Here is a 10,463-nt window from a genome sequence, read left to right on the forward strand (position 1 = left end):
AATTAGCAAGAACTACTGATATTTCGACCTCACAGTCCAGACTGGCTTGAGGTAAAGTTGTTCAGAAATGGGAAATACCAATTTTGGGTTAATTCCCACGTTGATGACTTCCCAGGGTTGTCAGGCCTAAGGTTTGTTTCACGTTCTTCCTTTCTCAAATAGTTGATCCGCTATGTAACCCTACAAAATAGTTAAAAGGTCATGCCTCTACTTGCTAATCCCCCATAAAAGGATTAGTTCCTCATGGCTTTCATAAACAACATGGAATAAATGGAAGAATTAATCATAAGTAAGGGGGTGAAATAAAGAGTTTAACAAAGCCTAATTGATATTGATGAATAGTACGAATCAACAGAAGTTGATCTCCTTTACAGTCAGATCTCTTGAAGAAAACAAATAACTAAAACTACGAAAATTTAAGAAAGAAAGAAAAAAATTGTTAAACCTAAAGAAAAAATCTAAGCTAATGGAATGATGTTTATAATGCGTGTCAGAGAGGTCTATTTATAGTCTTCAGGTAGTCGCCGTCCTTATCCCTAGGGTAGCTAACATTCTCGAGCTTAAAGTTCAATTATGCAGACCAAAATGCCCCTACTACGTGTTTTATTCTCGTCACAGAGTCGATGTCGCGACACACCAGGACTTGTGTCGTGACGTAGCAACCAGCTTGTTCCTCTGTAGCCATCTTCAGGGGTATGCCACGACACTCTCAGCCTGTGTCGTTACATTGAAGGCAGTTTCTCACTTTCTCTATTCTGCTCTCTATGTTGCGACATCGGAACCCCCATGTTGCTACATAGCATCTAGCATTGACCTGAAATGCCCTCTAATGGTCTTCTACACACTCACAAAGTACGTTCTCCCTTGTGCCTTTCATTCAGGCCTTAAGGTTAATAAAAGACTCAATGTGCATATTTTATTGAATGTAAACAAAACTAAAGAAACTAAATTAAAGCATAATGAAAATGCTTGTATTGAAGCTCCTTAAATGTGAAAACTAGTTTAATCTGCTACACCAAATTATGGCATATTAGTGGTCTTAAACTGAAAGAATATCGCTCTGGTAAAGGAGGTTTCTGCCAAAATAGCTAATGGTCTTTTCTTTAAAGGAATATAGAAAGGTGTGTTTTCTAATTAGGTCAACCTGTGATGCTCTATACCTAAATCCTACGATTGGGTCAAGCATGTGGTGTTACATCCCACTCCGTTTTCCTTATTTGATCTAACAAGATGCACTCCTACATTAAAGCAAAGATTCACCTACTATGCTTCCTTTGTACCACTGTCCAATAAGAGATTAGCAATTTTTTCCTCCATACTCATCAGATCCAAAATAGAAAAGAGACGGGAAGAACACAAATTAAACTAAAAGAGAGAACAAAAAGAAGGAAAATATGCCATAAGAGCGGACAAAGACTTGTTACAAGAGTAGGCTTTAATACATGTAACACCCCTTACTCAATCCGAGCAAGAGATGCCACATTAAAAATTTTCAAAATTTTTCATAACATTCAAACACTTAATTTATCATTATTGGACTCAATTTCAAACTTTTAAATTAATTTTTTTCTTTGATATCAAAATTTATACATAAATCCACCATCCAAGCTTATTTCATTACCTTAAGACTTAATTTCAAATTATTCTCACTAATTAACTTTCACATTCACATATCATAATCTTTCTTTAATTTCACAAACATAATATAAACACTTAATTCATATATATCATTTAACACTTAATTCACACGTTTACTTTTATCTGTATTTTTACATATTATTGCACATACACTTTTACTTCCATATAACACTTTTGCAGTCCTTAGTGAGTCTTAGAGGAGTTTCAAACAATCAAAACATGTGATATTTCAAATCATACGGTATTTTGATAAATTGCAGTGCTTCGTGCCAAAACAGAACTTCTAACCTTTAACGGAACTCTGATAAGATAACTGCAGAACATATACAGAACTCCATTCAACACATTACATAAACCATTTTGTTAAACTAAGCTTTATTTGATAATATATTTTGATATAAAAAATTAAAGTGTTTTTGAATAAAAATTAAAGTTGAACAAAATCGACAAAATGACTTCTCAAATGAAGTCTAAGAGATAAAATTTTCAATCCTTACTTTAAAACTCTTAGAAATTTTTTGAATCAACATTAAAATCAAGTTAAAATGATTTTAATCAAGTAAAAACAATTTAAACTAGTCAAACTAATTATAAAACAAGTCAGAATAGCTCCAGGCCAAAAAATACCAAGTATTAATAGTTTTCAAAACATTGATACCCCTTTGAAAAATTGGACTAAATTGACATTATGTTTTTCAAAAATTCATCTAAGTATTGATTCGATATCAATACCTTTCATATGGTATCGATAAAATTTGTCTAGTATCGATATTTAAGCCCTAACGGTCACTGAATTTTGCATTTAATGGAGAAAATATCGATACCATTTTTTTCTAGTATTGATACTCGCTATTGCAGGTGAATTAAATGCATTGGTTTTCACATCCCCAACGAATTTATTCATATCTCCAACAACCACAACGGTTGGAAATCAATTAGAGGTATAAATACCAGCTTCCAAAGATCCTACAACAGCTAAGAAAGCATATTCAAGCAAAAAGATCAATCAAACAACCATTGTGCCAAATATTTCCATACTTTTCTTTCATACATTTGTGAGCTTTATTTTCATTCTATTTGCTCAAGTGGTTTTCATTGTAATTGAGCTTAATTTGCAAACACATTGATCTTGTAAGGATTATTTCTTTGTTTACTTATTTGTATCACTTTAGGAGGGTTTGTGTCTTAAGGTTTGAGGAGAAAATTTAACGGATTTTGTATGGTTAAACCTTGTCCTCAAAGGTTATCAAATTAGTGAATTTGGAAAACTTCTTAATTGTGAAAAGCTAAGGTAGTACAGTAGGTAATTGGGATCGAACCACTCTAAATTCTTGTGTTCAATTTTTCATTCTTTCTATCTAACTTTCGCAAAATTTTTAAAAGCCAATTCACCCCCTCTTTGTAATTTTGGTTTGATTATTTAAGCTAAAAATTGGTATCAGAGCTAGTCTCTTTTAGACGATTTAACAACCAAAGATGAGATTCTTGAGGAAGCTCAACAATCATCAACTCAATTCCTACAATGACGTCTACATCTGGATAAATTTTTCTTGGTGAGTCTCAATATTTTTCCAAGCCTCCTTATTTCAATGGTACTAATTATTCATATTTGAAGACAATGATGGTGCTATTCATCCAAGCAAATGATTTTCTGGTTTGAGACATTATCATGGATGACCCTTCTATACCACAAAAGCAAGAATGAGAACTCTCTGCTCCAAAGAGTAAGGAAGAATGGAACGAAGAAGATAGAAGGAGTGTTTAACTCAATGTCAAGGCTATTCACACTCTCTTTTGTGCACTTGGTCCGAATAAGTATAGTAGCATATTGTAATGTTCGAATGCCAAGGAGATATGAGATAAACTTGAGGTAACTTATGAGAGACTAGCAAAGTGAAGAATTCAAATGTGAAAATCCTCACTCTCAATTACGAGACCTTCAAGATGAAGCCCAAGAAGAACATTAAAATAATGTTCGATAGATTCACCACCATCATCAATGGGCTAAAATCCTATGGGAAAACCTAGCCTAATAAAGAAGTTGTGAGGAACATGGGAAACCAATGTGACCACTATTGAAGAAAATTTTTTTAGAAACGTTGACCTTGGATGAGCTCATCGGTTCTTTTCTCACTCATGAGATAAGGCTCAATAAAGGGGTAAAAGAAGCCAAGAATGAGAAGAAAAAGGTTGGTGTTACTCTCAATTCCACCACCATTGAAGATAGTGAATCAAGTGAAAAGGTGGATAAGGACAAAGAGATGGTCATCTTTGCTGGAATATTCAAGAAGTTTATAAGATCCAATAGAGGGATAAAATTCCAAAAGAAAGAAGGACTCAAGCTTGAATCTACCAAGGAAAATGACTCTATCATATGCTATAAATGCAAGAAGCCAAGACACATCAAGTTTAATTTTCCTCAATGAAAGAAAAATGAGTCAAGAAAACAAAGCTCAAGGCTCATGTTGCTACTTGAAGTGATGAGGATTCATTCGACAATGAAGATCAAGAAGTAGCAAACCTTTGCCTTATGGCCATTGATGATCCTAAGGTAGCTTCTAACTCATCTATTTCAAATTCTTATTCTTTTGTTGAGTTGCAAGATGCCTATGATGAATTAGCCTTGGAGTTTGAATTAATGGTTTCAAAATATAGGAAAACTATTTCAAAACTAAACAATGAAAATAATTCACTCCCCAAGTTTAATCATGAACTTGAAAGTAAAATAATTTATATGCAAGCTATTATAAATGATTTGGAAAAAAAGAATTGTGACTTGCATAATTTACTTTCTAAAATATATGATGATCATCAAAAGCAACTTGAGTTGCTTAAACGTGAAAAAACTCACTCAAACAAAGTTTTACCAAAAAGATTTCTAAGAGGAGAAAGTTCAAAACAAAACTTTGTTAAACGTAGCTTTAACTTCTATAAACATAGAAGTCCTTCAAGTTTTTACAAAGGAAAAATTATTAAAAGTGTGTGGGTCCCTAAAGGACTCATAACTACTCAAGATAAGGACGTCCTTTCAAAATGGATACCTAAGGGGACTAAAATTATAGAAACTAATGCTTATGGACCAAAAAGAATTCGGGTACCAAAAATCAAAGTTTAATTTTATGTTTGTAGGAAGAGGAGCATTGTTTCAATGTGGGCAATGCAAACAAAAATTCATGGTACCTTGATAACGGATGCTCAAAACATATGACTGGTGACAAGAACCACTTTATCAATTTGAAGCCAAAAAGTGGATGAGAAGTTCCATTTGGTAACAACTCCAAAGGACAAATAGAAGGAATTGGATCTGTTGGTAAAAACTCTTCAATTCTTATTGAAAATGTTTTCTATGTCAACAGTCTTAAACATAATCTTCTAAGTATTAGTCTATTGTGTGTTAAAGGTCTCAATGTCATTTTTGAGTCTAATGGATGTAAAGTAATTGATATTGTGTCTAATAAGATTATGCTTATAGGACATATGATAGGAAATACTTATATGGTGCATTTAGATTACTTGCATAATTCATTCATATGCCTTGTTGCTAAAAATGAAAAATAATTATTTATTGTGACATATAAAACTAGGACATGCTAGCATGAACATTTTGTATAGATTAGCCAAAAATGACTTAGTTAGGGGTTTGCCTAAATTTTAATTTGAATTAGATAAAGATTGTGATGTATGTGTTAAGGGTAAACATAAAAGAGTCTCCTTTAAGCCTATTAATGATGTATCAACCAGTAAAGTCCTTCGACTAATTCACATAGACTTATTTGGTCTTATTAGGACAACTAGCTTGGTTGGAAAAAATGTGTTTTTGTGCTTGTTCATCACTATTCTTGGTTTATTGGGGTTATTTTTTTAAGTACTAAAGATAAGGCTTTAGAAAAATTCATCACATTTTCAAAAATGAATTAAAATGAAATAGGTTACTCTATCACTAGTGTTAGAAGTGACCATTGAAACGAATTTCAAAATCTTGGTTTTGAAAATTTTTGAAGCTCAAATGGAATTAGCCATAATTTTTCTGCACTTAGAACTCCTCAACAAAATAGAGTTGTTGAGAGGAAGAATAGAACTTTTAAAGAAACGATTAAAACCATGCTTTGTGAAAACAATTTACCAAAATATTTTTAGGCGAAAGCCACAAACATCGTTTGTTATATTTTTAATAGAGTAATGATTAGCCTATTTAAAAAAAACTCCATATGAACTTTTCAAAAATAAAATGCCTAACATTAGATATTTTCATCCTTTTGGATGCAAATATTTTGTTTTAAATTATGGCAAAGACAATTTTAGTAAATTTGATCCTAAAAGTAATAAAGGAATTTTTCTTGGTTATTCTTTAAATTATAAAACTTTTCGTGTTTAACAAAAGAACTTTAGTAGTAGAAGAGGCTATACATGTTTTTTATAACTCTAACCTTCCTTCTAAAAAGGATTTTGTATTGATGATGAAGATGCAAAAATTTTTCACAATGATAATAAAGTTGATCAATCATCAAGTGAGAAGATACAAGAACAAACTCAAGATGCTCTAAAGGAGCTTACAATAGAGGAGAGGGAAGTCACTCATCCAAGAAAGTTCAGCTATGTGAAGGATGGTAAAATTTTAGGAGATCCATCCAAAGGGGTAACCACTAAATCTTCTCTTAGAAATACTTGTAATTATGTTGTATTTATTTCATGCCTTGAGCCTAAAATTATCGAAGAAGCATTAAATGATGAATATTGGATATTGGCTGTGCAAGCAGAATTAAATTAATTTGAGAGAAGCAAAGTGTGACCCCTAGTTAAAAGGCCTAGTGAAAAATCTACTATAGGTACTAATTGGGCTTTTAGGAATAAGCTAGATAAAAGTGGAAACATAGTGAGGAACAAGGCTAGGCTTGTAGCTCAAGGTTACACTCAAGAGGAAGGAATACATTATGATGAAACATGTAACACTACTTACCCGTGGCCAACAGCAGAACAGGGTACAAGGCATTACCGGCCTTAAACACAATCTACCATTTTAAGCTAAAACATGTATATTTCAATATATACCTCAACCATCACATTCAGATTTACTTTGCATACTTAATCATTCATACTATTACTTTATCACTTCAACCCCTATACATGCCATATATCAAAAAGTTGTTTAACAAAATCTACAGGAGTAAATCTGGATAATGTGATCCTTGATGTAGATCCGATCCTTCGAACATATATTCACATCAATCTACAAGAAACAACAAACACACACAAGTAAGCTTACAGAAAGCTTAGTAAGTTCATAGGCTCATACTAAAATCCCACCAAAATTTCACTAACAATTATAATACACAAGTATAGTACAACATTTCCTGCCAACCACAATCTCAAACAATGAATTTACTCAATTGAGCTCAATATCATATATCAACTTATATTCCAACATTTAGCTTCAATTGCACTTACAAATACTTGTCAAATTAAGGATCATCTTACGGATTTGAGTGCATCGTTTGCCTGGGGCCACGATTTGTTTGAATCCTTTACAATGCAATAACTCAGTATAGTTTTCTTCACTGAAATACCATACCTACTTTTCACAACTCAGTATGGTTTTCGTTACTGAAATACCATACCTACGTTCCACAACTCAGTATGGTTTTCTTTACTGAATTACCATACCTACATTCCACCCTTTACCATGGATCCACCATGGACTTATTCATTAATTCATCATTGGTTACTGTACATACGTACTCAATCCTGCGTATCCCTTAATTTGAACTTACAATTTGATTTTCACATTTTTACAATAATCATAATTCAACAAAAAAAATACACGAATTAATACATTAAATCATTCGCATATTAATAATTTACAATAAAAGTTCAGCCGTATGAACTTACTTGGGCCAATTTGTAGTAAAAGTTCAGGGACTAGTTTGATATTTTCTTTTTTTCACGTTTATCTTCGGATTCCCGATCTATAATATAATTTTTTTCATTCATTAGCATCTAATTCAATACTAATTCACTTTGCAATTTATGCCCTTCAATTTTTAAAATTACACCTTTACCTCAACATTTATAGTTTTTACAATTTAGTCCCTACTCAATTAACACTCGTAATTAAAATAATTCTTCCTCAAATAACACTTTATCTCATCATTTTAGGCTATTATACAGCCTTTCATATTCTTAATTTTATTACAAAACCCCAATTCCTAGCTTTTTCACAATTAAGTCCTAAAAATCTTTTCTACTAAAATCACTTAATAAAATCATAATATAATGAAATTAAAGCTTCAAATATATGATAATTCATCATAAAATTCCAGCACTTCTTCATGGTAACTTACAAAATCACCCATGGAATCAAAAACTAATGAATTCAATAGTTGGACCTAGTTGTAAAAGTCACAAAACATAAAAATTTCAAAGAAAAAGCAAGAATTGAACTCACATGGTATAAAAATATGAGAAATAAGCTTGTTTTAGACCTCCTATGGCATTTTTGCTGATGAATTATGAAGAAATGTCTAGATTTTTCAATTTTGTCTTTGTTTTATATGTTTAATTTGCAAAATTTCGAATTTTTCCCTTGTTTCTCCTTGTTTTCTTGCTTATTTTCTCGCCCAAACCGTCCAGCCCATATAATTTGGGCCTAATTGCCTTTTATATCCCTCATTATTAGTCACTTAAGCTATTTAATCATAATTTAAAAAATTTTACACTATTTTCAATTTAGTCCTTTTTAATTAATTGACCATCCAAACGTTAGAATTTTCTAACGAAACTTTACTACCAAATCAATGACACTCTATAACTATTTCTAAAAATATTTATGACTCAGTTTATGAGTTCGAGGTTTCGATACTTGGTTTGAGACCCAATTTACTTCTTAATTTATTTTTAAATCACAAAATTTACTAATCCAAAATTCTTCTATAATCACACTTGACTCATATGCATTTATTTATTAAATTTTAAAACTCATTGGTCGGGTTTAGTGATCTCGAATCACTCTTTCCGGCACCACTAAATATTAGGCAGTTACAACTCTCCCTCTTTAGAAAATTTCATCCTTGAAATTTGTTACGTGAATATAGGTTCGGATACTGTGATTTCATTGATTCTTCTGTTTCTCAGGTTGCCTCCTCCATACCATGTCGATGCCATAGCACTTTTACCTACGGTACCCATTTGTTCCGTAATGATTTAACTTCTTGAGCTAAAATTTTCACTGGTTCCTCCGAATATGTCATATCTGATTGTATCTCTATTTCAGCATGAGGAATCACATGTGAAGGGTCTGATCTATACCGTCTCAGCATAGCTACATGAAACACATTATTGAACCACATTAGCTTTCCCCGGGTAGTAATCAATAACAAGATCATAATCTTTTAACAACTCGAACCACCGTCTCTGTCTCAAATTCAACTCCTTCTGAGTCATCAAGTACTTCAGACTTTTATGATCTTTATACACATAGCATTTCTCATCGTATAAATAGTGTCTCTTAATTTTCAAAGCAAATACAATTGCAGCCAATTCAAGGTCATGTGTAGGATAATTCTTCTCGTGCGGTTTTAACTGTCGAGAAGCATAAGCTACAACTTTTCCCAACTGCATTAACACACAACCCAAACCAGTTAGAGATGCGTCACTATATACGACATACGGCACACCCGATTCTGGTTGAGTCAGCACTGAAGCTTCTGTTAATATCTTCTTCAATTGTTCAAAACTTTGCTGACACTCATCAGACCAACTAAATTCTACATTCTTGTGTAGTAGTCTAGCCATCGGCAAAGCAATTATTGAAAAATTCTTAACAAAACGGCGATAATATCCAGCTAATCCCAAGAAACTTCGCACTTCTATTATGTTCTTTGGAATTTTCCAATTCACCACTATAGATACTTTACTCGGATCTACCCGAATCCTTTCAGCTGACATAATATGACCTAGAAATCCGACCTCATGTAGCCAAAATTCACACTTGCTAAATTTTGCATACAACTGCTTCTCTCTCAAGGTCTGTAACACAATTTTCAAGTGTTGTTCAAGATCTGGCTCTATTTTTGAATAGATTAGTATATCATTAATAAATACAACCACGAATCTATCCAAATAAGGTTGAAAAATTCGATTCATCAGATCCATAAAAGCTATAGGAGCATTTGTCAACCCAAATGGCATAACCAAAAATTCTTAATGACCATACCAGGTTTTGAAAGCAGTTTTCGGCACATCACATTCTTTAAATTTCAATTGATAATACCCAGATCTGAGGTCTATCTTTGGAAACACTGCAGCACCTTTGAGTTGATCAAACAAATCATCTATACGAGGCAATGGATATTTATTCTTGATTGTAACCTTGTTCAATTGTTTGTAATCTATACACAATCTTAATGAGCCATCTTTCTTTTTTACAAACAATATAGGTGCACCCTAAGGAGACGTGCTTGGTCTGATAAACCATTTGTCTAATAATTCTTGCAACTGAGTTTTCAACTCTTTTAATTCCGTCGGTGCCATTCTATACGGTGTTATGGATATCGGAGTTGTTCCTAGGATCACATCAATCACAAACTCAACTTCACGATCTGGCGGTAAACCCGACAATTCCTCACGAAACACATCAACAAATTCATTGACAACTGGCAACTATTCTAACTTTGATCCAGAACCCCCGGGTATCAAGAATATAAGCTAAATATGCTTCATTACCTTTCCATACCAATTTTTGAGCTGAAAAGGCTAAAATAATTCTGACATCATCTTTTATATTTCCAAACTCGGTTGAAATTACTTCTTTTGCCTGGTTTTTCAAATCA

Source organism: Gossypium raimondii, chromosome 6, assembly GCF_025698545.1.
Source record: "Gossypium raimondii isolate GPD5lz chromosome 6, ASM2569854v1, whole genome shotgun sequence".
In the NCBI taxonomy this organism is placed as follows: domain Eukaryota; kingdom Viridiplantae; phylum Streptophyta; class Magnoliopsida; order Malvales; family Malvaceae; genus Gossypium; species Gossypium raimondii.